The following is a 26,655-nucleotide window of genomic DNA, read 5'->3' as shown; positions in this document are numbered from 1 at the left end:
GGATGACCTTAAACTCTCTTTTTTAATTTTTAATTTTTTTCTCACTTATTTATTTTATTCACTTTACAGCCTGTTATTTATTTATTTTTTATTTTATTTACTTTATAGCCTGTTTCTCTTTCCTAACTCTAACCCTTTTCCAAGGAAAAGGGGAGCTTCCTTTCCCATCCACCCCATCTCATCAAGTTGCATCAGGGCTTAAACATGCCCTCTTTCTTCCCTTGTGGCCTGTCAACGCAGTCCTGCCAGGGGAAAGTGATGTAAAAGCTAGCTCTTAAGCTTTGTCTTCTAATTCCTAAGTGATAGGATTACAGACATACATGCCTTGTCTGTAAATGATAAGCATCCACTTTGTGATTACATTTAAGGCCTGCTCCATAGACCTGATACCTTTATGTAGATCAAGAAACTAGCTAAGAGAGGTCATTGGCCCTGTGGGGAGAACTTAGTGCTATTATCTTGCTAAATGAACCCAGTGTTAAACTGACCACTAATGACATCATAAATTCATGCATCTCTCCACCCTCATCAGAGCAGCCTCTTTTTGTAGTAGATGGTACTTAACACAGAGACCCACAACTGGACACAGTTAAAAGAGTGAGAGACTGTGGAGTTGCTTAGGTCAAAATGGGACATCTATACCATACCACTTCCTCCAAAGATCATGAATCATGTGTAAGACTGGGATGGAAGATTGTTAGTCAGAGGCAGTGGATAACTACAAACGAAATAGTGTTTTCTAGACACAACAGGGCAGTTGCTCATGTGACCTCACAATGATTGTAATATTGTGTGAGATTCAAACATGGATGTGAGATATGATCATGAAGCTCCACGCCTAACTGAAGAGCCACCAGAAATTGATTCTGTCGGTTTTCTTCAGGGATGTGTGAAATGAGAAGCTACGCATGCTCCAGCAGATGGTCATAAACTCATGCACATAGACTCATGGGTATGAAAAACAAGAACAAAAAGCACTGAAGTTGCATGGAAAACGTGGCTGGGAAGGATGGAGAAAACTTAGAGGACAGGAAATGCGGGTGTATTACATCAAAACACATGATGTGCATGTATCAAATTTTCAACAGCAAAAATTAGCAATTATTTTTTTCCATTGTGTACCCTTCAGGTGCTTTGAGATCATAAATATGACTCAGTTCACTTAATCAGTGAGATCAATGAATGGATATGATATTATTGTAATTTAAGATAAGAAACCCTGGACTAGGGAGGTAGGTGTCCTTTGTAAAATGACGAGTGTGGTGTCATGACAAGAGTGTGTAGCGCCTCCCACACTCTGAACCTGTTTATCTCACTGTCTTTATTCGCTTACTCCTCTAATAATCTTCTGTCAAAAGTGAGAATATTACATCTGCCATCTTCCTTTTATGAAAGATGCGTTACTTTTATTAATGTGTATAAATGTAAGCTACCTGTACGTGGGAGCCCACAGAGGCTGGGTGATGGTGAATGATCCTCTGAAGCAGAGGTATAGGTAGTTACTAAGCACCTGGCATGGATGCTGGGAACTGAACTTAGGTCCTCTGAAAGAGGAAGACATGCTCTTAACCTGCTGAGTCATCTCTCCAGCTCTAACCACTTAACTTTCTTAGTACATTTGTGCTGCCTCAAGAGAATTACTGAAATGTGGTAATAAATAAAGATTAGACATTTCTTTTCTGGTGGTTTTAGAGACCAAGAAGTTCATAGTTAAGGTACCATCTGTGTTTGCTGGGAGCCTTTTGGGCAACCCCATATGGCTAAATCCAGGTGCTCTGTATGCATACACTGGGAACATAAGTACCTAAACCCTGTGTTAGGGCTCCATTTCCACCTAGGCCTGTTCTCCTAATGGCCCATCTCTTATTCTCTTAATATAGTCCCTTTGGCTATTCAACTCCAACATTCAAATTTTGGGAGATATACTCAGATAATAGCATTTTGTTAGATAAAATTTTATTTTATCTTTTTAATTTTTTTGAGATCTATTTTTATATAGCCCAGTTTGCCTTATACTCAGGATCCTCCTGCCTCTGTCTCCCGATTGTTGAGATTATAGGTGCGTGGCATGATGTTTAGCCTAGATACAATTTTGAAATAAAAGCAAGCATAGGGCATGGGAAATGTCCCGTATTTTGCTGTGGGTGGGTTCCACAGGTGTAGAATTGTGTGAAAATGTGTTACGTCACACGTGTTAGCATTATTGGCTTTACTGTGTGTAGAGTGAAAGCCCCAAACTACAAAAGGTAGGTTGCTTAGTTCCTGTTGATTAGGGCACCCCAAGCTTGGCTCCTGGCGGGCAATAGAGAGGCACTTCTCAAAACCTTAGCTTGAGTGGAGGATCTGGGAAACAGAGAGGACAATAAGATCAGGGTACTCTAAGGTGGGTGTTCTGGCTCATTAAAATGGCCTCTACTATAGGTAATTTTTTTTTTTTTTTTTTTTTTTTTTTTAGGAAATCGGAAAACAAAGTAGCCCTATTCTGAGTGAGTTTGCCTTTCTGTATTGTCTCCAAGATACAAGATATAGTATTTGTTAAGACAGAGGTCCAAGGCGGTGTAGTTCTCTCCCTTGGCTGAGCTCTGTTTGCACAAGCTTGAAGACCTGTCTTCTGAACTAAGCAAGAAAAGAACTTCACTAGAATATCACATTTCTACTTTCTTTTATAAGAATATTGAGATACACATAAAGTTTAGAACAATTTTAGATTTAAATTGGCACAACTATCCACTTTACAAAGAATGTCCTTTAGAACTATTGGACTGGCTGGAGCAATTGTACATAGGCCCCTTGGCAGGCATGGCTTACAGAAGCACAGACTGACACATTCCCAGCCATTGCTGGTTGGAGTCCATAAATCATCTCTGAGTGCAGTGGGAAACTGAATTTTTAACCAATGATAAAAATCACAGTGCACAGGAAGTCCTTAGAAATTTATTGTTTTAAATTAAGGAGATATAATAATAATGTGTGGCATTACTGAAAGAATAAAAAATCCATTCTTCTGGCAGCAATTTCTGTGATTATACATCATTTTTGGACCTATCCATGAATACAAAGTATTCTTGCAGATGTTAAAATCATGTGATAATAACTTCCATTTATTGAACACTACTAAATACTTATTATTGAATAGTGTTGGTTAGACTTTGCTGAAACATTTTGTCTAAGTTTTGTTATTCTGCTTTAAAGTCTCTTAATATTTCCACATATGAACTGAAACACACAGGGTAAAAATTGGCCAGTCATGTTAGATATGCTGCAAAGATAATTGATTGGCCAGGACTCCAAGATTGTGAAGAGTTGCGGGTTCAGGACCAAATTACTTTGGGCCATCTTCAGTCTCCTTAATAGTTATTCATAGTCCATCTTTGTGTCTGACCTAACATCCTTTTGTTAGGTCTGAGAATCTCTGAAGGAAGACCTCAGACTCAGGTAGTATTCGAAAGCAAAGAATGTTTATTTTGCAGAAATTTCCAGCATACAGGGGCCACCATTCCATAGAATGGAAACCCTGTAGTGAGTATTCACTTTAAAGACAGTTAGAGGTTAATGTCAGAGACAACCCCTGTTCTCCTTACTAGGGAACCCCCTTGGAGACTGAGCTGCCATGGGCTACATCTGAGCAGGGGTTCTAGGTTATCTCCATGAATGGTCGTTGGTTAGAGTATCAGTCTCAGAAAAGATCCCTGGGTCCAGATTTTTCGGTTCTGTTGTTCTCATTGTGGAGCTCCTGTCCCTTCCAGGTCTCCCCCTTCTTTCATAAGAAACCCTGCACTCTGCCGAAAGTTTGACTATAAGTCTCAGCATCTGCTTTAATACCCTTCTGGGTAGAGTCTTTCAGAGGACCTCTGTGGTAGGCTCCTCTCCTGTTCCCTGTTTTCTCTCTCTTCCAATGTCTATCCTGTTTGCCTTTCTGAATGAGGATTAAGCATTTTTCCCAGGGGTTGTCTCTGACATGAACTCAGTGGCTGGCTTTTTGATCACCTTCCCCTGAGGTAGTGGGGGTGGGGGGTAGTCTTACCAGGCCACAGAGGGAGACAATGCAGCCAGTCCTGATGAGACCTGATAGGCTAGGATCAGATGGAACAGGAGGAGGACCTCCCCTAATAGTAAACTGAGGAAGGGGCATGGGAGAAGAAGAGGGATGGAGGGCGGGATTGGGAGGGGAAGAGGGAGGGAGGGGTCTATAATTGGGATACAAAGTGAATAAATTGTAATTCAAAATAAAAGACAAGGCAATTCCCAGTACGGTTAGGTAACCTTTAGGTTGATTGGTTGGTGTTGATCTAGGGGATATGTGTGGGGGTGGTGGGGTGGTGGTGGTGGAAGGCGTCAGGGTGGGAAGACACCTCATGATTAGTTCTGCAGTTGGGGAACTTCATGGAATGCCCAGGTAACAAAGTGTGCCCAGGTAACAAAGTATCATTTTGACTAGCTAGACAAAGCATTTCTAACTGACTTTTAATTTGATTGGGGACTTAACTAAGTTATTGATTCTGGTTATCAGGGAGGTTATTGAGTTATTGTATCAGGTTTCCGTGGACTGTAGTTAGGTCTTCCGTGAAATAGAAACTCAGGCCTGTTCAGTCTGACGCCAGTTTTGAAGCCTGTCATGGAGTTGTAGGGGATGTGAAAAGAATAGGAAGAGACTAAAGGATTGAACGTTGTGGGTGAAACACTCAACTTTATAAACAGTGACAAGACTGGAAACGAGAGCAGGCTTGAGTAAAGCAACCTTGGTATTCAGAAATTTGTTTCTCTGAGCTTTATTTGTAAATTATAGGAATAATGAAATTAAAGCCATTCAGGATTCCATCAAGGTAGTGAATCGCTCAAAGTATCAGGAATGGTTTAAAACTATACTTTGTAAAAAAGTGGAAGTGGAAAATCCCAGAAAGACTGAACGTTTTGTTTATTTACTAACCACTCACTTTTAATCCCTGTTGTCCTCTAAGGAACAGAAGAGTAATATTTTCTCTCTTAGTTTGGCATAACAGAAGAACGTGTTATTCAAATCCTGGTTCTGTAAGTCAGGAGAAAAAGTGACATTTATCATTTAATTAGTTCTTTTGACTCAGCATCCAAAATCACAGTCCAAATTTCCTAATAAGCAGAAGAATGTGAACAAATTATAAAAAACCCGAGGGAGACCAGCAGCCTGCATTTTAATTATTGGAAGGATGTTTCCTGCTAAGCTTATATGAATAGAAAGCTCCACCCGCAATGTTTTACCATTTTCCTCACTTTACAGAAGTAACTGATACAAAAGCACAAATGTCCATTTTTTTTCCTTGTGTATATTAGTTCTGAAAGTGTTTTGAGATTTAAACATATCACAGTGCCCTGCTTCTGCTGCTAAAGTAAATTAAATTAATAAATATAACTGAGTGGGATCAACTGAATCCCAAGAGATTGTGATGAAAAAGACCTAAGGGATTCTCTTTGTTGTCATAGCTGGAGGAGTATTTCACAGAGTGGTGTGAAGTGCAATGCCCTCTGTGTGTGATTTGCTGCTAGTCAGAGCCCCCAGAAACAGCAGGAGGGTTAATGCCCTACAAAACTATGTAGTGCCCAAGCTTAAGGCTCAACATGTCTCCCAGGCCTGGAGTTGCCTGGAAGTTCAGTATCTGCCCCTCAGGCTGATGTGCTCCCCAACTCCACCTGCCTCAGATCTCCAGAGACTTCGCACAGGAGAAGGCTTCCCACAGGAGAAGGATGCATGTCCCTGCTCCCTCCTCCCTCTCAGGTTCTTGGACACATGTCTCTGACCCCTTTGGGGATCTGGTAGTTTTATACTCTATTAAGTCATATCATACTGACGCTTGAGCTTGGTAACTACATACCGTACGTTATAGATCAAGTTTCTACTGCAGGCATTGGAAGCAGCAGCACATTTCCCCAGACCTCAGTAGCAGTGCTAGGATTGGCAGGATAAACAGACTCTACAATTGCGGCTGGACCGCGCTGATCCAATTAGATTGTCTAAGTCTGCAGTTTTTACATCACCTTGACCATGGGTGAATCTGGGAGGGCAGTACTATCAGTTGGGACATTTTCTCTTTATTGAAGCAAGGAAGTGGCCTTGGTGAGCAGAACCATTCTCTAGACTTTCCAGGTAATGAGACTCAGTGGGCTAGTGCCTAGAAAATGACATTGGACAGCCTAGAGAATGATGGAAACTGTCGCCTCCTGTGTCTGCATTCACAATATGAAATTTGCAAATTGGCGAGACTTTTGGCAAGTGGAAGTTTTGCACTTCTAATTTTTTTTTTTTATAACTTTTGGGGTATAATAAAGGTCATCCAATTTTTCAGATTCATCCATCTAAACTTTTTTGGTCCATCTGTTTTTGTCCTGGCAGGCACAGTAGTAAATGCCTCATTTCAGAGCTGCTTCACTGCTCTTCCAGAACACGGGGAAGAGAGCACTTGAATTATTATTAATTTCTAAATTAAATGGGCCGGGTCTTATGCTGTCCTAAAAATGGAAACATTCCCCTCCCCAAACTATACGGGGGTGGGGGTAAGATTTGAGTGAGGCTTGTGGGAGAGGAGCTGTCAAAATCTTTGCATGAAAAGACAATTAACTGTTGGTGAAGCTGGCAGTGGGGCCCTGGAGAAGGGGGACGAGCAGGAGATGAGAGGGTCAGGTTGTGATTCCCTTCGGCAGTCCATGTGGCTCTTTGCTGGCAGAGTGCCCCTCGATGTCAAAGCGAGCTGAGTACGCCAGAAATGGTGCAGTGTGAGGAGACTGTGATACTGGGCTGAGTGCTTTGCAATTTTCTTTCTTCGCCTCTTTTTTCATTTTTTAAATGAAGACAGTTTTGGAGGTAACTAAGCACAGGATATGCTCCATCAAATTATTTTCAGGAGGCTGTCAAGCCCTGGGGCAATGTTTTTGGATCTGGAATTAAGTACAAAGTTCGAGTTGAAAAGGGACAAAGCTAGGTTAATAATAATAATAGGTTAGCTATTATTATCAAAACTTGGCTGAGTTGGAGCCTTGTCCTCAGATGTGCTAAGTAGAGCTGGTCATTTGGAACCAGCCAGAGAAACAAGGACAATGAGTCTCAAGGTACTTGTTTTTGGCTCTGTCATCAGCTTGTTCTGTGCCCTTGGGAGAGATACTTCAAACCAGCTTCTTCCCATAGCAAGAAAGGGAAGGGATGTGTTCGAAAGGAACCCAGAAATGTGCGATGTTTAATCAAGCTCTGTAAAGCTTTGCTGGTGCTGTTCCGATCACCCTCTGCCTAACAAATGATCTTAATCAGGAGGCTGCCTGGGAAAGGGCTGAAGAAACATGGTAATTAGCACGATGCAACTCTGCATAATTAAGTACAAATGGGGCCTCAAGGTCATCTGGTCCTAACGTTTGCTTCTTGGAGTAACAATTCTATAATATGATTGAATCCTTTCATTTGACTTTTCAGACTACGCTGCCAATAGTTCAGAACTCATGTGTCTGTAACACTCAGTACTGTGCTCAGCTGCAGTTTAAAGGTTTTAGCCTGCCCAAGGCATTGTGCTAACTGTGTTGTAGATATTAACTCATTTTCCTGTTACAATAGACTTAGAAATAGATGGTGTAAAAATAGCGTTTACTGTTCTCAAAGTAAATGATTGCTTTTTCCTTATTAAAGGGAATAACTTCAAAGTTAAAGTTTCAAAAAAAGAAAGATTTTATTTTTTTTAGTTTTTTTTTTTTCTTGAACCATCTGAGAGAAAGCTGGAGCCATGATGCTCTGGCTGCTCCAGAACCTCCTATGAAGTACATTCACTTTGGTAGCCCGTGCTTTCAGAGAGACGGTATGACAACTGTGGAGCCCACAGGGCTGGCTGCTGCACTAAGGTGCCTTGCCTTTGGAAACCCACTCAGTCTGGAACAGTTCTTTATCTTACTCTTTATTCTGTGGCCTTGATTCCTCTAAAGAGAACAAGTCAGTTTTGTTGGTTTTTGTTTTATTTTGTTTTGAGATCCTGGCTCTTTAGGTAGCCCAACCTGATCTCAGACTCCCAATCCTCATCCTTCAGTATCCTGAGAGCTGGAATTACAGCCTGTTCTATAGATTAGTTCTGTGTGATCCCTTCTCTTGGTAAGTTCCGGTCTCTGCATATTTTAAAAGGATCATCTAAAGACTGATTGTGTCCTATCAAATGGCACATAGTTTTGTTTGTCTCCTTGTGGTGCAACTGATCTCTACTGTGTGCATTTCTGTGTCTGTGTATGCAAATGCACAAGGCCACCATACACATGGTATGTTGGAGGTTGACGCTGGTATCTGGCTGTCACTTTCCACTTCATTTTGTGAGACAGGATTTTTTTTTTTCTTTCTTCTGAGCATGGAGCTTATCGGTTTACTGGACTGGCAAGCCCCTGGGACCCTTGTGTTTTCACTACCTCATGCTAGCATTACAGTCTTAAGCTGCCACTCAGGTGCTGAGGTCCTCCTGTTGTGCAGCAAGCACACTACTCAGTCAGCCAGCTTCCTGGGCCTCTGGAAGCACTCATCTGGATCTCTCAATATCCTGCTGGGTCTATCGTTAAAGCTATTATACCTGTTTGTAGTTAATAAGTGTAAGGTAGAGAAGACTATTGAGATTATGGAAAAAATTCCCATGAGATAATGGAAATGATCCCCCACTAAGCTTTCACCACTAGTTGTGGGACCACTGATGGTTTTCACTGACATAGTGCTGATTTTCTGATTTCATACTGCTTTTACAATAGTCAGATGGCATTTTGTTGCACAGAAAATCTTTCTCTTCTCTTCTCTCCATCCATCCATCCATCCATCCATCCATCCATCCATCCATCCATCCATCCAGTCAGTACTGGATAGATGGTAAGATTCTTTTGTTTCTCAATGGCTTCTAGTCTGTTATTATTGCCACTATTCACTGGACACTCATGGCACAAGGTTTATCCCGTGAGAATCTCTTTTGACACTTCTGGCATGGTATTCTTTAAGCAAAGGATGCTCCAGACTTGCTTGTTTTTCCCAGCCCCAGCCAGGCCATCAGATATTTCTGTACCAAGTCCCAAATCCTTTTAGTGGACCATAGTATTTAGGTATTAGTACCCGGGTGTTGGATGGGAACATTTTCATAGGGTCATTTCATCTAGAAGGCATATGCACATATATCTAAACACACACATACATATATATCTGCGATCACAGCTGTAGTTTCACACTCTATCTTCTTCTCTTGTTATCTCACATATTTTATCCTTTGTGTGTATTGAATTGTGCCAATCACTCCTTTGTACCCACTGAAATACCAAAGCTCCCAGCACACACCATCTCTGCATCCCTCCACAGGAAGGGCTCCTATGCACTGTGGATATGCTACACTACTTAGCTGTCTCTTTTACAGAGCCAGTGCTTTCCAGGTTGAATTATTCAGAGAGAGGAGAGAGAGAGAGAGGGAGAGAGAGAGACAGAGAGAGAGAGAGAGACAGAGAGACAGAGACAGAGAGACAAAGAGAGACACAGAGAGACTGACAGAGAACAGAAAAGAAATGGAAATTTGCTAGAAATTTAAAAACATTTTTAAAAGCTGATGCCCTTTGATTGAGTTATACAATCATTCTTTGCTTTCTGTTGAAAAAATAATACCTCTTTTATATATGAGAAGAAGTCATATGCCTATCTCAGCAGTCAATGAAAACAGCATCTTCTTCTTAGGATACGTTTGTTTGTGAATAACAGTGACCCTCAATATTTGTGGCTTACACAGGATAGAAGTTTTCTGGGTAGCTATGTATTTAATTTTAAATTGTGTGTGTGTGTATGTGTATCTGTGAATGTGTGAGTATAGGTGCCCCCAGAGTCGAGAAAAGGCTGTTAGGTTCTCTGACACTGGAGTACAGGCTGTTGTGAGTCACTCCATGTGAGTGCTGGGAACCTAACTCAGGTCCTCTGCTAGAACAGGCTTTTAACTGCAGAGCCAGCTCCCCTGCCTCCTGCTTATTAGTTTTAAACTAACACATTCTAAACGCTATTCCAAGTGAATCGCATACTATATCTCACTCTGTCTTTAATAAGTGTGTGTATGGCATGCTTGTGTGTATGAAGTTACATATGTATGTGTGTACATATGGAGGCCAGAGAACAGCCGTGGGTAGTGTTCCTCAGGTGTTGTATGCCTTTGTTTTTATTAAAAAAAATTTTGAGTGTGGCCAAATGCATCACGGCATGTGTATTTCAGAGGTCAGAGGACAACTCTGTGGAGTCAAATATCTACTTTTAACTCTTGGTAGGTCTTGAAAAGCAAACTCAAGTCTGACCAGGTTTGTGCAGCAAGCATCTCCATTTCTTGAGCCATCCTGCTGGTCCCACCAGTTTTTGAGACAGGGTTTCTTATTGCCTGCAACTCACCAAGTAGGCTATACTGGCTGCCCAGTGAGCTCTTGGGATCTTCCTGTCTTCATATTCTTAGTGTGGGGTCTGGGTACATATGACCATCTGGTTTTCTTCCTTGTTATTAGGGTTCTGGAGGACTGAATGCACGTCCTGATGTTTTCAAGATGTTTTACCCACTGTGTTATGGGCTCACGGCTGGTAGCCTAGTTTTAAAGTTTTAGTAATAGCTACCTGTACCTTCATAGTCTGGCTAGCTCTGGTTGTTGAAACGAATGCAGACATAAGTACAGTAAGCCTTAATGGTCACAAGTCTTCTTCATGGTTTCTGCATATTGCTTTATATGGATTATACTTCATTTTTAACTCAGCAGTGTTATCCCCACTTAAATTAAACTGATACCTAAAAAAGAGTAAAAGACAAGCATCCATCAGATGTTAATTTAACCAACAGTTACACTTTCCATAATTTACTCTGACAAAACCACGGTCTTAGAGTTTCTGTGTCAAGCAGCCTTTTTTTTTTTTATTTTTTTAATTTTGATTTGTCACACTGTAGAATCATATATTACCAAGTACCCAAACTGAGAAAGGGTGGGGCAGTTCAGAGCAGGCCAGTATCTGGGAGGAGGAACCTACATTTAGGAGTGCAACCAGAATGCTTTTGGAGTCGTTTTAATTACAGCTGTCCATGGACTCCAAACATATTGCCTCAAATGTTTATGCATGCTTTTTATGTAAAATAATTTCATAAATTGAGACCACATCATGTGCCTGTGTGCATATTGCCTTGTGGTATAAGCAAATTGCCCAGCAGAATTCTTTTCTAAAATAAAGTGCCCTGAAAAATTGGAAAAGGCCTCTGGCTTGGTGGCCTACTTAGATGGTTGGTGGGTGCTACCATCAGTGACAATTTACTGCTCTCTCCCATGCTTTCTGCCCATTTGGAAGGTTATCGTAGTACCCATTTATATACAATTCTTACTCAAGGGCCTTACTAACTGGAGTGGGGCTTATCAGAGATCAGAAGGATGAGTCCTTTCTAGTAGTTACCAGGTTCTAGAGAGTGGCCAAGTCTTTGTCCTCCAACCAGCACAACAGCCTATGACAAAGCTTCAAATGGATCCATTGTGCTCACGGTTGGCAGAGGCCTGGGACTGGAGTTGTCAGCCTCCATGATGGCTGACAGTAACTGGCAGCTTCATATAATCTAGAATCCTGTAGAAAGGCTGTGAGGCTTTATCGGGATTAGGCTCATTGGGATGGACCGACTCAGTCTAAATGTGGGCAGTACCGTTCTGACAGTGAATGCATCTTCTCCGGCTGCCTCATTGTCCTGCTCCCTTGCCTTTCCCAACTGAGGTGGACTGTAGCTTCAGACTGTGAGTCACAGTGAACCCTCCCTTAGGTTGCTTTGATGAAGTATTGTGTTGTTGAAGTGATCCAACTTCCTCTTCAGAACTCAGTGGCATTTTTGAAGCTGTTTGAAAGCAACCCACCTCACCCTTGTACCTCGCTTAGACTTAGGGAAACCAAACACAGAGGGAGGGACACAGCTGCAGCTGGAGGGAGAAATACTGTGCAGGTGAGATCCGAAGCCCAGTTTTTGACTCTTAGTGAAAACTCAGCTTTGTCATTCTTATATTCGCTTCTATTCTCTTCTTTACAAAGAGTTTTAAAAGTCCCTGAAAAATTTTTTTAAAGATTTATTTATTTATTATTTATACAGTATTCTGCCTACACAACAGAAGAGGGCACCAGATCTCATTATAGATGGTTGTGAGCCACCATGTGGTTGCTGGGACTTGAACTCAAGACCTTTGGAAGAATAGACAGTGCTCTTAACCTCTGAGCCATCTCTCCCCCTCTGAAAATTTTAATTAATTAATTAATATTACATAATTAATTAATTATTATTTATTTACATATTACAGTCATAACCTGTTCCCTCTTCTCTCCTGGTCACACCCACCCTCCCTCTTCCCTCTATCTCCCATTCCTTACTCCTCAGAAAAGGGGAGCTCTCTCACCAACCCATGAACCCACCCCACCTCATCAAATTAAATGAGGACTGAGCATATCCTTTTCTCCTGTGGCCTGGTAAGGCAACCCTGTCAAGGGGAGGTGATCAAAAAACAGGCAAGAGTCAGAGACAGTCTATGTGAGAGACAGCCCCTGCTCCCTGTCAGAGATAGCCCCTGCTCCGAGTACTCAGCAAACCACCTGAAGCCCAAGCTGCCCATTGGCTACATCTGTGTAGGGAGCCTAGGTCCAGTCCATGCATGGTGCTGATTGGGTGATTCAGACTCTGAAGCCACTCTGGGCCCTGGTTGGTCAGCTCTGTTGGTCTTCTTTTAGAGCTCCTGCCCTTCTGAGTTCTTCTATCCTCCCCTCGCTGCTCTGCCACAAGACTCCCTGCGCTCCACCCGATCTTTGGTTGTGGGTCTCAGCATCTATTTCCATCTGATGTTGGGTGGAGCCTCTCAGAGGACAGCTAGGCTAGGCTCCTGTCTGCAAGCATAGCAGAGTATTGTTAGTAGTGTCAGGGTTTGGCTCTTCCCATGGAGTGGGTCTCAGGTAGGATCAGGCATTAGTTGGACATTCCCTCATTCTCCACTCTATTTTTATCCTCGAACATCTTGTAGGCAGAGTAAATTTTGGGTCAAAGTTTTTGTGGATGGGTTGATGTTCCCCTCCCTCCACTAGGAGTCCTGTCTAGTTAGAGGGTGTCCTCTTGGGTCTCCATGACCCCTGTTACTAAGAGTCTCAGGTGGAGTCACCTACATATCCTCCCAGGAGTCTAACTTGCCTCCAGTTTGTCACAGAGATGCCCCTACCCAAGGTTTCTCTTCTTTCTGCAAGCCCTTTGTCCTCCCTGACCCACTCTCCCCAGGTCTGCTCTCTACCCCATCTCTCTCCACTCTCTCTCCTACTCTGTCTCCACTCTTCAACCCCTTGAAATGATTATTCTGTTTCCCCTTCTGAGTGAGATTTAAGAATCCTGCTTTGGGCCCTCCTTGGTATTTATCTTCTTTCGGTCTGTGAATTATAGTATGTTTATCCTGTACTATATGGATAATATCCACACTTATAAGTGAGTATATATCATCTGTGTCTTTCTGTGTCTGGCTTACGTCACTTAGGATGATCTATTCTAGTTCTATACATTTGCCTGCAAATTTCATGATTTTCTTGTTTTTAATAGCTGAGTAGTATTCCATTGTATAAATGTACCATATTTTCTTTCTTTTTATAAAAAGATGTATTTGTATATTTACTATTTATATAGTACTCTTCCTACATGTATGCCTGCAGGCCAGAGAGGGAAGCAGATCTCATTATAGATGGTTGTGAGCCCCATGTGGTTGCTGGGAATTGAACTCAGGACCTTTGGAAGAGCAGACTGTGCTCTTAACCTCTGAGCCAACTCTCCAGCCCACCATATTTTCTTTATCCATTCTTCAGTTGAGGGATATCTGAATTGTTTCCAGTTTCTGGCTATTATTAATAAAGCTGCTATGAACAAAACTGAAACAAATGTCCTTGTTGTATGGTGGAGCATCTTTTGGCTATATGCCCAGGAGTGGTATAGCTGGGTTTTGAGGTAGAGCTATTTCCAATTTTCTGAGAAAGCACCAAATTGATTTCCAGAGCAGTTGTACAAATTTGCACTCCCATCAGCAATGGAGGAGGGTTCCCCCTTTCTCCAAGACCTCATCAGCCCATGTTGTAACTTGAGATTTTGATCTTAGCTATAAAATTGGGTGCAAAATTGAATCTCAGAGTAGTTTTGATTTGCATTTCCCTGATGACTAAGGAATTTGAACATTTCTTTAAATGCTTCTTGGCCATCTGAGATTCCTCTATTGAGAATTCTCTGTTTAGATCTGTACCCCATTTTTAAATTGGGTTATTTAATTTGCTGGTGTTTAATTTCTTGAGTTCTTTATATATTTTAGATACTAGCCCTCTGTTGGGTGTAGGGTGGGTAAAGATCTTTTCTCATCCTATAGGCTGCCATTTTGTCCTATTTTTTTTTTTGCTTGCCTTGCAGAAGCTTTTAAGTTTCATGAGGTCTCATTTATTAAATGTTGCTCTGTTGGTGTTCTGTTTAGAAAGTTGTCTCCTGTACCAATGCATTCAAGGATATTCTCCACTTTCTCTTCTATTAGATTTAGTAGTGTATCCAGGTTTATGTTGAGGTCTTTGATCCACTTGGACTTGATTTTTGTGCAGGGTGATAAAAATAAACATATTTTTCATTCCTCTAAATGCATAATTCAGGTAGAGCAGCACCATTTGTTGAAGATGCTTTCTTTTTTCCATTGTATGGTTTTGGCTTCTTTGTGAAAAAATCAAGTGTTCATAGGTATGTGGGTTTATTTCTGGATATCCAATTCAATTCTATTGATTGACCTATCTGTTTTTATGCTAATACTATGAAGTTTTTATTATTGCTCTGTAGTGCAACTTAAAATTAGGCATGGTGATACCTCCAGAAGATCTTTTATTGTACACAAACTTTTTAGCTATTCTTGTTTTTTTAATTTTTCCATATGAAATTGAGAATTGCTCTTCTAAGTTCTGTAAAGAATTGTATTGGTATTTTGATGGGAATTGCATTGAGTCTGTAGATTGCTTTTGGAAAGATAATCATTTGTACTATGTTAATCCTACAGAACCATGAGTATGGGAGATCTTTCCATCTTATGATATCTTCCTCAAATTCTTTCTTCAGGTACTGAAAGTTCTTGTCATACAGATCTTTTACTTGCTTGCTTAGAGTTACACCAAGATACTTTATATTATTTGTGGCTATAGTGAAGAGAGTTGTTTCCCTAATTTTTTTCTCAGCGCTTTTGTTTTTTGTACACAGGAGGGCTACTAATTTTTTTGAGTTAATTTTGTATCCAGTTACTTTGCTGAAGATGTTTATCAGGTGTAGGAGTTCTCTGGTAGTGTTTTTGGGGTCATTAAGTATACTGTTATATCAACTGTGAGTAGAAGCAATATTTTGACTTCATCCTTTCCAATTTGTATCCCCTTGATTTCCTTTAGTTGTCATATTGCTCTAGATAGGACTTCAAGTACTATGTTGAATAATTATGGAGAGAGTAGACATCATTGTCTTGTCCCTGATTTTAGTGGAATTGCTTTAAGTTTCTAACCATGTAGTTTGATGTTGGCTATCGGCTTATTTTATATTCCTTTTATTATGTTTAGGTATGAGCCTTGTATCGCTGATCTCTCCAAGACTTTTATCATGAAGTAGTTTTGGATTTTGTCAAAGGCTTCTTCAGCATCTAATGAGATGATCATGTGTTTTTTTTTCTTTTCAGTTTGTTTATATGGTGTATTACATTGATGAATTTTTATTTGTTGACCCATCCTTACATTCCTAGGATGAAACTAATTGGTCATGGTGTATGATATTTTTTATGTGTTCTTGATTTCAGTTTGCAAATATTTTCTTGAGTATTTTTGCATTAATGTTCATGAGGGAAATTGGTTTGAAATTCTTTTTTGGGTTGAATCTTTGTATGGTTTAAGTATCAAGGTAACTGTAGCTTCATAGAATGAGTTTGGCAATGTTCCTTCAGTTTCTATTTTGTAGAAAATTTAAGGAATATTAATATTAGCTCTTCTTTGAAAGTCTGATATAATTCTGCATCTGGGCTTTTTTTGTTATTGTTGTCATTGAGATACTTTAAATGACTATGTCTATTTCCTTAGTGATTATAGGTCCTATTTAAATTGTTTACCTAATCTTAAATTAATGTTGGTAAGTGGTATCAAGAAAATTGTCCATTTTGCTTAGATTTTTCAATTTTGTGGAATACAGGTTTTTGAAGTAAGATGTAATGATTCTTTAAATTTCCTGAGCATCTGTTGTTATGGCCCCCTTTTCATTTCTAATTTTGCTAATGTAGATCCTGTCTCTCTGCTGTTTGGTTGGTTTGGCTAAGGATTTGTCTATCTTGTTGATTTTATAAAGACCTAGATCTTGGTTTCATTGATTCTTTGTATTTTCTCTTTTTCATTTATTAATTTTAGTCCTGAGTTTGATTATTTCCTTCTGTCTATTCCTCTTTGGTGTGTTTGCTTCTTTCTGTTCTCAGCTTTCAGGTGTGCATTGACATTGCTAGTGTGAGATCTCTCCACTTTATGAAGGCACTTAGTACTATGAACTTTGCTTTTAGTGCTGTTTTCATTGTGTTCCAGAAGTTTTGGTACATAGTGCCTTCATTTTCATTGAATTCTAGAAAAAAATTTTTATTTTTTTTATTTCCTCCCTGACCCAGTAGTCATTGAGTAGAGAGTTGTTCAGTTTCCATGAGTTTGTAGGCTTTTTGTTATTTCTGTTGTTGTTGAAGTCCAGCTTTAATCCATGGTGGTCTGATAAAATACAAGGTGTTACTCCAATGTTCTTGTATCTGTTCAGGCTTGCTTTGTGACAAACTAGAATGATCAGAGAATGTTCCATGAGGTGCTGAGAAGAAGACATATTTCTTTATTTTTGTTGGGGTATTTTGTAGCTATCTTTTAGGTCCATTTGTTTCATAGTGGTTAGTTTCATTACATCTCCATTTAGTTTATGTCTGATGTCTTGTCCACTGATGAGAGTAGGATGTTGAAGTATCCTACTATTAATGTGTGGGGTTTGATATGTGGTTGACGTTTTAGCAATGTTTCTTTTCAATTGTTGGCACACCTACAAGAAAACCAACAGAATCAACTATCCTGGGCCCATGGAGGCTCACAGAGACTAAACCACCAACCAAAGAGCATGTATAGGCTGGACCTACATTCTCTAAACACTGGTAGCAAACAAGTAGTTTGGTCATTATTTCGATTCACTAACAATGGGAGTAGAAGTTTTCTGTTTTCTTCCCTTGGAACCTTTTCTCCTAGTGGATCTGCCTTGTCTGGCCTCAATGAAAAGGATTTGCTCATTTCTGCTGTGACTTGGGATGCTAGGGTAAATTGGTACCCTTCAGGAGCTTCCCCTTCTCTGAGAAGAAGGAGAGGAGAAAATGGGGAGGGGATGTGAGGGTGGGACTAGGAAGAGAGCATAGAGGAGGCTGGGATCAGGCTCTAAAGTGGTTAAATAAATAATCAAATAAAATTTAAAAGAATAAAAATAAAGAAAAACAAACACACAAACAAATAAGCAAATGTGGGTGCCCTTGCATTTGGAGCATAGATGTTCAGAATTTAGATGCTTATCTTGGTAGATTTTTTTTCCTTTGATGAGTATGAAGTGCTTTTTTCCATCTCTTTTGATTAATTTATTTTGAGAGTCTATTTTATTAGATATTAGCATGGCTACTCCATTGCTTCTTGGATCCTTTTGCTTGGAAACCCCCTTTTCTAGCCTTTTACTCTGAGGTAGTATTTATCTTTGTTGGTGAGGTATCTTTCTTGTATGCAGCAAAATGATGGATCCTGTTTTCACATCCATTCTGTTAGCCTGTGTTTTTTTAATTGGGGAATTGGGTCCACTGATGTTGAGAGACATTAATGATCAATGATTGTTAATTTCTGTTATTTTGATGTTGGTGGTGTTAGTGTGTGTGTGTGTGTGTGTGTGTGTGTGTTTGTGTGTGCATCTGTTCTTTTGCTTTTGCTGGTGTGGAATTTTTATTTCCTGTGTTTTCTTGAATGTAGTTATATTCTTGAATTGCAGTTTTCCTTCTAGTATTTTTTTTTTTTGGTAGGGCTGGTTTTATTGACAGATAGTGTTTAAATTTGGTTTTGTCTTAGAATATCTTGTTTTCTTCATCTGTTGTAATTGAGAATTTTGCTGGGTATAATAGTCTAGGTTAGTCTTGTGGTCCTTGAGAGGCTGCAAGACATATGTTCAAGCCCTTCTAGCTTTTAGAGTCTCTGCTGAGAAGTCTGGTGTAATTCTGATAGGTTTGCCTTTGTAAGTTACTTGGCCTTTTCCCTTGCAGCTTTTAATGTTCTTTCTTTGTTCTATAGATTTAGTGTTTTGATTATTATGTGGCAGAATTATTTTCTTTTCTCATCTTTTAATTGGTGTTGTGTATGCTTTTCATATGTTTATAGGCACCTCTTTCTTTAGGTTGGGGATGTTTTCTTCTATGATTTTGTTAAAAGTATTTTCTGATCCTTGGATCTGGAACTCTGCACCTTCTTCTATCCTATTATTCTAAGTTTAGGTCTTTTCTTAGTAATGCAGATTTCCTGGATGGTTTGTGTCAGGAATTTTTTAGATTTCACATTTTCTTGGACTGAATCAATTTCTTCTGTCATATATTCTACCTCTAAGATTATCTTTTCCATCTCTTGAATTATGTTGGTGATGCTTGCATCTGTAGTTCCTGTTCTCTTCCCTAGGTTTTTCATCTCCAGGATTCCATCAGTTTGTGTTTTCTTTATTGCTTCTACTTCCATTTTCAGGTCTTGGAATTTTATTCATTTTCTTCACCTGTTTCATTGTATTTTCTTTTAAAGGGATTTATTCATTTTTCTCTTTAACGACCTCTATCATCTTTATAAGGTTAGATTTAAGGTCATTTTGTTGTGTTAGATTTAACATTTTCTTTGACCAATGTATCAGTTTCTTCTACCATATCTTCTATGACTGAGATTTCACCTTTCTTCTCTTGAATGTTATTGGTTATGCGTGCATCTTTAGTTACTGTTAACCTTCCTAGACTCTCTATGTCCAGGATTCACCCAGTTCATGTTTCAATTATTGCCTGTATTTTTGTTTTCAGGTCTTAAATGGTTTTATTTGTTTTCTTCATTTTTTTTTTCTGGCTTTCTTTAGGGGATTTATTCATTTCTTCCAATTGTTTTGTGTGTGTGTATGTTTTAAGGGGTTTACTCATTTCCTCTTTAAGGATTTCTATCATCTTCACAACATTGGTTTTTAAGTCTTTTTCTTGTGCTTCAGCTGTGTTAGGATATCCACAGTTTGCTGTGGTAGGGTAGCTAGGCTCTGTGATGCCATATTGCCCTGGCTATTGTTGATTGTGTTCTTGCACTGGCATTATGGCCTCTGGCTCTGGGATTACTATCTGTCTAGGAGCTGATTTCTGAGTTTGTTGTATGGGTGTTTTTGTTCCTTGGTTTCTGTTTCCTCTTTGGTCTTCTGGTCTTTGTGTTCTGTATTTCTAGGCGCCATCGTGACCTCTGGTTCAGCAGGGAGTCTCCATCAGGGTTGAGGGCTGGACTTCTGGTAGTTAGCATGGTCTTTTGTTCTACAGGGCACCTCTGTTCTTCTGCCTGGTGTGCTTGCCCTTGAGCAGCAGTTATATGCCCATGTAGAGGTGGGGGCATGGCACTTAGGGGCAGGTGGTAGTGGTGCTGTCAACAGCTTGGATCTTTAGGCTCCAAACAGGGAGCAGGAGTGTTCAGATGGCAGGTGGACTCCTACCTGTTCTGACCAGCTTGGCCTGAACCTAAGCATAAAATGTCTACCTGAGTAGGTGCTAGTTCACAGAAACAAGGGGCAGGCAGGCAGTAGGTGGTGGTGGAGGGTGGGGGTGTTGTCAGCAGCTTTGGTCTTTGTGATCTGAACCGAGGTGCATTCATCTATTCTTAAACAGTTATGCTCTTATGCATTTTTCACATAATACACTGTTAAAGCATAACATATATTTTATATATAAAATATTTAAAGATAAATATGTATATAAGAAGTATTGAATCAGTTTTATGGATGGAGTGGTGTATTTCATGCCTAGTTACAGAGAGAGTAATCCGCTGGTTAATCCAGCTTTGGAAAGGTATATGTAGCCTTTCTTGCCTTAGTATTTGTCCTTTCTCTTCTTTCTTGTCTTCCCTCAATACCTCCCTCCAGCAACACACCCACCAGGAGCTGAGGACTGAACCTAGGGTCTTGCACTTTGATAGGCAAACGCTGTACCATTGAGCTGAATTCCCAACCCATCCTTCTTCCCTTCCTGATTGCGTCTCATATTTGTTATTAACCTATATGAATTTTCAGCAACTAGCAAAATATTATTTATAAACATAACAATATAATATTTATTTTTTAGGATTTTAGCAACATTTTACAAATATCCAACATCTCAGACATCTTCTTTTTCAGAAACTCTATTTTAATGGTCAGGAATGGTGGTGCATGCCTGTTAGCTCATCATTTTGAAGGCAAAGACAGATTAATAATTTAAGGTCATCCCCTACTACATAGCATATTGAGGCCATCCTGGGCTACATGAGTCCTTGTCCTATCCTGACTCCTAATATAAAAGAAGCTACATTTTAATGTTTTTCGGATTATGAAATCAAACTAAGTTGTAAATTAAAGCTACTGTAATTACAACAAAAGATTATTACAACTTAACTGTAATTTTGGCCATTATCACCAGAATGAGTGGTAATTTGAGTTCTGAATTGACTATATTCATCTCTATCCAGTCTGTACCACCCATACAACAGCAGGATTATAACAGTCAGGGACTCAACCTCAGGATAAGGACTGCATGAGGTTCAGGAGAACAAACTTGCATGTATCCACAGAATATGAGACTCAATTGGACATTCAACTTTCAGTTAGGTATAGCAGAAATGTGTAAAATATTTTCTGTGTTTACTGAGTAACTCCTATATGTGTCAATTAATTTAAAAGCCAAGGGGAAGGGGATTCATGAAAATACATGTTTAGATCTTAAGGAGCTTATATTGTAGTTGGGTATGATAAACTTTGTACAAATGTACAAAAGCTCAGTATATAAGTTCCAAATGTGTATTATAAATACCATGCCTTGAATTGGCCATAAGTGTGTATGCTTTTCCTTTTATTTTTCCCTATATTTCAATATTTCTAAATTTTTGAAATATGTGCAAAAAGTTTTAGCTCATCTGAAGGGGATAATAATATATGCCATTAAAAAGATTTACTTTCTTATTTATTTTCTTTAGGTGTATAGATTTCAGTATGTTTATCCTATTTTATAGGTCTATATAAGTGAATATATACCATGTGTGTCTTTCTGCTTCTGGGATACCTCACTCAGGATGATCTTTTCTAGGTCCCACCATTTGCATGCAAATTTCATGATTTCCTTGTTTTTAATGGCTGGGTAGTATTCCATTGTCTAAAAGTACCACAATTTCTGTATCCATCCTCACTTAGAAGGACAAATGGGATGGACATTGGATGTAGGAGAAAACAAGTAACAGGACAGGAGCCTACCACAGAGGGCCTCTGAAAGACTACCCAGTGGGGCATTAAAGCAGATGCTGAGACCCATAGCCAAACTTTGGACAGAGTACAGGGAATCATAAGAAAGAAGGGGGAGTTAATATGACCTGGAGAGGACAGGAGCTCCACAAGGATCAAATATATCTGGGCACAGGGGTCTTTTATGAGACTGTTTCTCCAACCAAGGACCATGTATGGATATAATCTAGAACCTCTGCTCGGATGTAGCCCGTGGTAGCTCAGTATCTAAGTGGGTACCCTAGTAAGGGGAACAGGGACTATTTCTGACATGAACTCATTGGCAGGCTCTTTGACCTCCCTCCCGCCTCCCGAGGGAGGAGCAGCCTTGCTAGGCCACAGAGGAGGACATTGCAGCCAGTCCAGAAGATACCTGATAAACCAGGGTCAGATGAAAGGGGAGGAGAATCAGTGGACTTGGAAAGGGGCAGGGAGGAGATGAAGGAGGGAGGGTGAGATTAGGAGGGAATGAGGGAGTGGGCTACAGCTGGAATACAAAGCTAATAAACTGTAACTAATATTTAAAAAAAAAGATTTACTTATGTACTTTGTGTGTGTGTGTTTGTGCCTAAGCTTATGTTTGAGTTCCACAGGCATGCAGTGTCTATGGAGATCAGAGAATGGCACTAGATTCTCCTGGACCTGTAGTTACAGCATCTGTGAAACAGCTGAAGATGCTGCTCCCCTGGAAGAACAGCAAAAGCTCCTCACCCCTGAGTCATCGCTCTTGCCCCTAATATATGCCTGTAAAAGGACAAATATACCTGGGTGAAAACCAAAACATTAGATTGTCTTCTTTTATGTACATACCCATTATCCATCCATTATTCACCATCAGTTACAAACCCCTATTATGTGTAAAGTGGTGTGTTGAACAACAGATTATGAAGATAGCATCATTTCACACTTGAAAGGTATACTTGACTATCAAGCTATAGTCAGTTAGTTGAGTGAGTCCAATTTCAGTAAATGACAGAGCAAGCTGGGGGTATGTTCACAGGAAACCCTCAGTTGATTATTCACTTAACAAGGTAATTCATCTGTGGACTCATTTGTTTACTTACTGATCTATCCATGCATTATTTATTGTTATGTGCTGTATACAGAAGATATGCAGCTATACAGAAGGACAAAATGTGGAACCCACACATATAGAAAAACTGGTCATGTGTTTTCCTGTATCCTCCCCTTCAAGTCCACTGCTATGGTAGGTAGCATGGCCCCTTCAACGTAAGAGGTGCTCAGCAAATATGGAATATAGTATGACACAGTACACAATGAGACATCTCACTGATGTGCATAAAAGGGAAGTCATTGCATTTATGCTTCCATAAGACTTAAAGTTTAGTAGTAGAAGTGGACCTTCAACAAATACTTATTAACAAATAGAAGTTTGAAGGATCAAAGCCAGGAGTATGAGAACATATGAAAAAGGGATTTCTTGGGAATAGATAAGTATCCGTTAAGGTTCATGTGGTAAAGGTTTGGTCTTCAGCTCATGATACAGTTGGAAGGTAGATACTCAACCTTCGTAATTCTGTGACCCTTTAATACAGTTCCTCATACTGGGCAGACTGCTCAGACCCTGAATAATCATTTAGCCAATGTAGCTCATGCCTTAGTTGTACATAAAGGAATTAATGCTCAACTAAAAGGAAGCTTGATGGTGTTCAATCAGAGGATTGACCTCTTGCAGGAGCAAATTGATACCCTATGGCAAATCACTCAACCTGGCTGTCAATGAAAGTATGCTGGACTTTGTGTCACTAGCATACAACATGAGAATTTTTCCTGCGCTGCAAATCTGTCTAAACAATTGTCGAGCTATATTTTAGGTAATTGGACTGGAGAATTCGATACTACGATGGAGCAGCTGAGAGTGGCCATTGTCACAGTAAATTCTACCGGAGTGGACGCAGGACTACCCACAGGATTATCAACATGGATTGCTGCAGCCATGAATCATCTGAAGGAATGGGCGGGCATGGGAGTGTTAGCAGGCCTTCTGGTGTTGGTCTCCTTGGTTTGCCTGTGGTATATATGCAAGATTAGAGTCTCACAACAGTGTGATGCAGCCATGATCATTCAGGCCTTTACAGCCATTGAAGCAAGACATTCTCCCCAAGCATGGTTGGATACCATAAAAAGCTAAAATGATACGCTCAGGATGTGAGGCTAAGCACTGCACTCAGGGTCAGCCGCTTTGGACCCAGAGAAGAGCATGTCTGATTGCATGCGGGTTGATGCCCCAGGTCCCGCCTCTGAGAAAAAGGTATCGGACGGGTCCGATACTCTTTGGGAGGATGACACCTAAATGAACATCTGTACAAAGTCCCAATTTATTTCTAATATCAGAGATCAGACCTCTACTCTTGCCTGATGCGTCTAAAACAAAAAGGGGGAACTGTAGAGAGCTGCGGAATGCTATGCCTTAAAGATGGAGCTGGTTTCCGCCTTCCACCTTCCCGATGGTGAGTGCTCTCTGTCACGAACAACTCCACATTTGGCTAAGGCCGAGGATCTGGCTTGCTTCCATGTATGTGGACCTATCTGCATTGCCCCCGTGGCACGCCTGGGTTGGCTACCCAGAGGCTATTTAAGCTGTGGGCTGGCTTTCCCTGGGGTCCGAGGATTGTTCAATGTTCCTGAATAAACTGCATTGAAAAAAAAAAAATACAGTTCCTCGTGGTGTGGTGACTCCTAACCTTAAAATTATTTTGATACTTCATAACATAATTTGATACGATTATGAATAATAATGTAAATATCTGATATGCAGAATATTTGCATTTCAAAGAAGTTATGACCCGTAAGTTGAGAACTGAACTGCTGCTCTAAGGGGTAGTCATCTGGTCATTGTGGGGGTGAAGCTGGGGAGTGTATTGGAAGGAAATATTAGACCATGGACCTTTCTCCTTTCTGTATTTTTCTATGTAGCAAAGGATGACACTGAATTCCTTTACCTCCCAAGTAAGGAATTAAAGGCGTGTGCTACCATGTCAAGTCATGAAGCCAGGGCTTCCTATAGAACAATTTTCTATTGTGATGTGCTGTTGCTTTGCTATGAATCCCAAACAAACCAACTGTAGACCATTGGTTTCCAAACTGAACCAACATAGTTTCCTCCTTTATAGTTAATTATTACAGAGATTTTATTACTATGATAGAAAGCTGAGTTATATAGGGATCTAGTCCAGGGTGCAGCTCTGGAATCTTTCAGGAATCAACATGGATTGAGATATGTATGGTGAACACATCACTGGCTAAGCATAGGTTCAGGGTTGGAGTATTTCAAAGAAAGCAGGGGATAGCATATGTACATGCCCCAAGGAAAGACAAATGCCTAAGGAGAGGACCTGACTGTGAAGGTGCTTGGCCTTCTGTGGTGCTCCTGGGTCAGCAAGATGGTCTTCTTCTGCTATTGGGAGCATAAAGTAAACTTCTGAAGAGATTTTACATGTCTTAATGAGTTAGGAACATAGGATGGTGCTTGCACCCACCTGATCTCAGAGGAATCAGAAATGTTAAGGACACAGGATTGTCTTCCCAACGGGAAAGATGAAAGCCTGTTCTTCCACCCTGAAAGCTGAGAATTGAAAATGATAAATGGCCTGATGATCTGTATTATCTATTGAGCGAGGCCATATCAAGCTCCAACAACCAGGACTGGAGGTGGCTAATACTCTAAATGACCTCAATGCTATCTGTGTAACTGAGACCCAGCCAGACCCTTAGGCCCTTAAGCTAGTACACCTAACATATCTCTAGAACCCATCTTCCTGGAAGACCCTGAGTTAAGTAATTACACTTCCTTGTGCAGTGGGAGTATATTTCACCAGGAAACTTTTTTCCAAATTATGCTGAGCTTAAATGCTGTTAGACTCCCTGAAGTGTGATCTAGGTTGACAAAGTCAATGTGCACTCGATTTTCATTCTTCTCTTTGCTGTAGTATGCTTTCCCGTATGACACTTGCAGGGAACCCCTCCTCTCATTGGTATTAATAGATCCAAGTGATGTCACTGAATATCGTCTCTGACTGCTGGGTGTAATCAGATCTGAGCTGGTCAAGAAAAGAGCTCACAACTTGATGGGAAGCTCTCACCAGTATCTCCTTTTGCTGCTTTTAGTTTGTCTCTCAGGCAGCATTCTGTCACATTGTTTGCTGCAGTTAGGATTTATCATCCTCATCTCTAGTAGTAAATATCATTTTTCCTTGAGCTCTAATCTCTTTATACTCCATACTCTAACCCCTTCAGCCTCATATTGTTCATCCCTTGGCTAACAATTTTACTTGCTGTGAAAATGAAACTCGTCTACCCATAGTCAACTGTACCCTGAAAACATTGAGCAGAAAATTCTAGAAATAAACTAGTCATAAATTTTAAATAGCTTTCATTATAGTAGATTATTATACTCATTCTATTTCATCACTAGCCATTGTTCCTCATCTCTTACTATGCCTGATAGGTAAAGTAAACTTTATCACAGTGATTCTTTATGTGGGTTGGTACCATCTGTGGGCTCGGTCATCCACCGAGGGTCTTAAATGCATTCACTTTTGGTTAATAGGACTGTGTCTGGGATAAGGGCTTGAAGTGTGGGTGCACATTTGGGAGGGCCTCAGTTTACACAGAGATTCATGTGACTCACCTTGAAACTTCCCCTGTGTGTTTGGCATGCATGCTAACATTTTCTCTGCATCTTTTCTTTGTGAGCTAAAAACAATGGGCAAAACACTTTCACTTTTAATTTTTTTTAAAATCTGGATTTACAGACTCCTCACCTTCCACTGGCTTCCACTCATGGACAGGAAATTTATATCAACAAACCTTTGTTTTGTCCTTAGGATTTTGTTGGGCACTTGGTGGGTGTTTAGTAAGTATCAGGCAAGCCAATAATGATAAAATTTTAGAGTAGCAACCAACCTTATTGTAGCTACTGGAAAAATACTTTCTGAATTCAATGAGATCTTTTAGGAACTAGAGAAGAATATTAGACTGATTATAAATGTGTAAATATTATACATATTTAACACTTAATACTGAATGTTTCCATACAGCTGAATTATATGTA

The 26,655-nt window shown here is 40.1% G+C and overlaps 1 long non-coding RNA gene across 7 annotated transcripts in view; it reads left to right on the top strand.

Annotated features, from left to right (window-relative positions):
- Positions 1-26,655, top strand: part of LOC110562186 (uncharacterized) — a 102,835-nt gene that overhangs the window by 30,374 nt on the left and 45,806 nt on the right. The window contains exons 4-5 of one of the 7 annotated variants that reach the window (XR_009592433.1): positions 2,456-2,486; positions 22,175-23,350. The exons of 2 other annotated variants lie outside the window; for them this stretch is intronic. This is a non-coding gene — a long non-coding RNA (uncharacterized LOC110562186). Of the gene's footprint in view, positions 1-2,455; positions 2,487-22,154; positions 23,351-23,416; positions 24,041-26,655 lie in introns of those variants that run through there. 4 more of the 7 variants (XR_002477222.2, XR_009592437.1, XR_009592434.1 and 1 more) reach the window with 4 other exon arrangements.

The sequence above is a fragment of the Meriones unguiculatus genome, chromosome 6, assembly GCF_030254825.1.
Source record: "Meriones unguiculatus strain TT.TT164.6M chromosome 6, Bangor_MerUng_6.1, whole genome shotgun sequence".
Taxonomy (NCBI): Eukaryota; Metazoa; Chordata; class Mammalia; order Rodentia; family Muridae; genus Meriones; species Meriones unguiculatus.
Note: the sequence above shows the minus strand (reverse complement) of the source record. Positions and strands in the feature narration are given on the sequence as shown.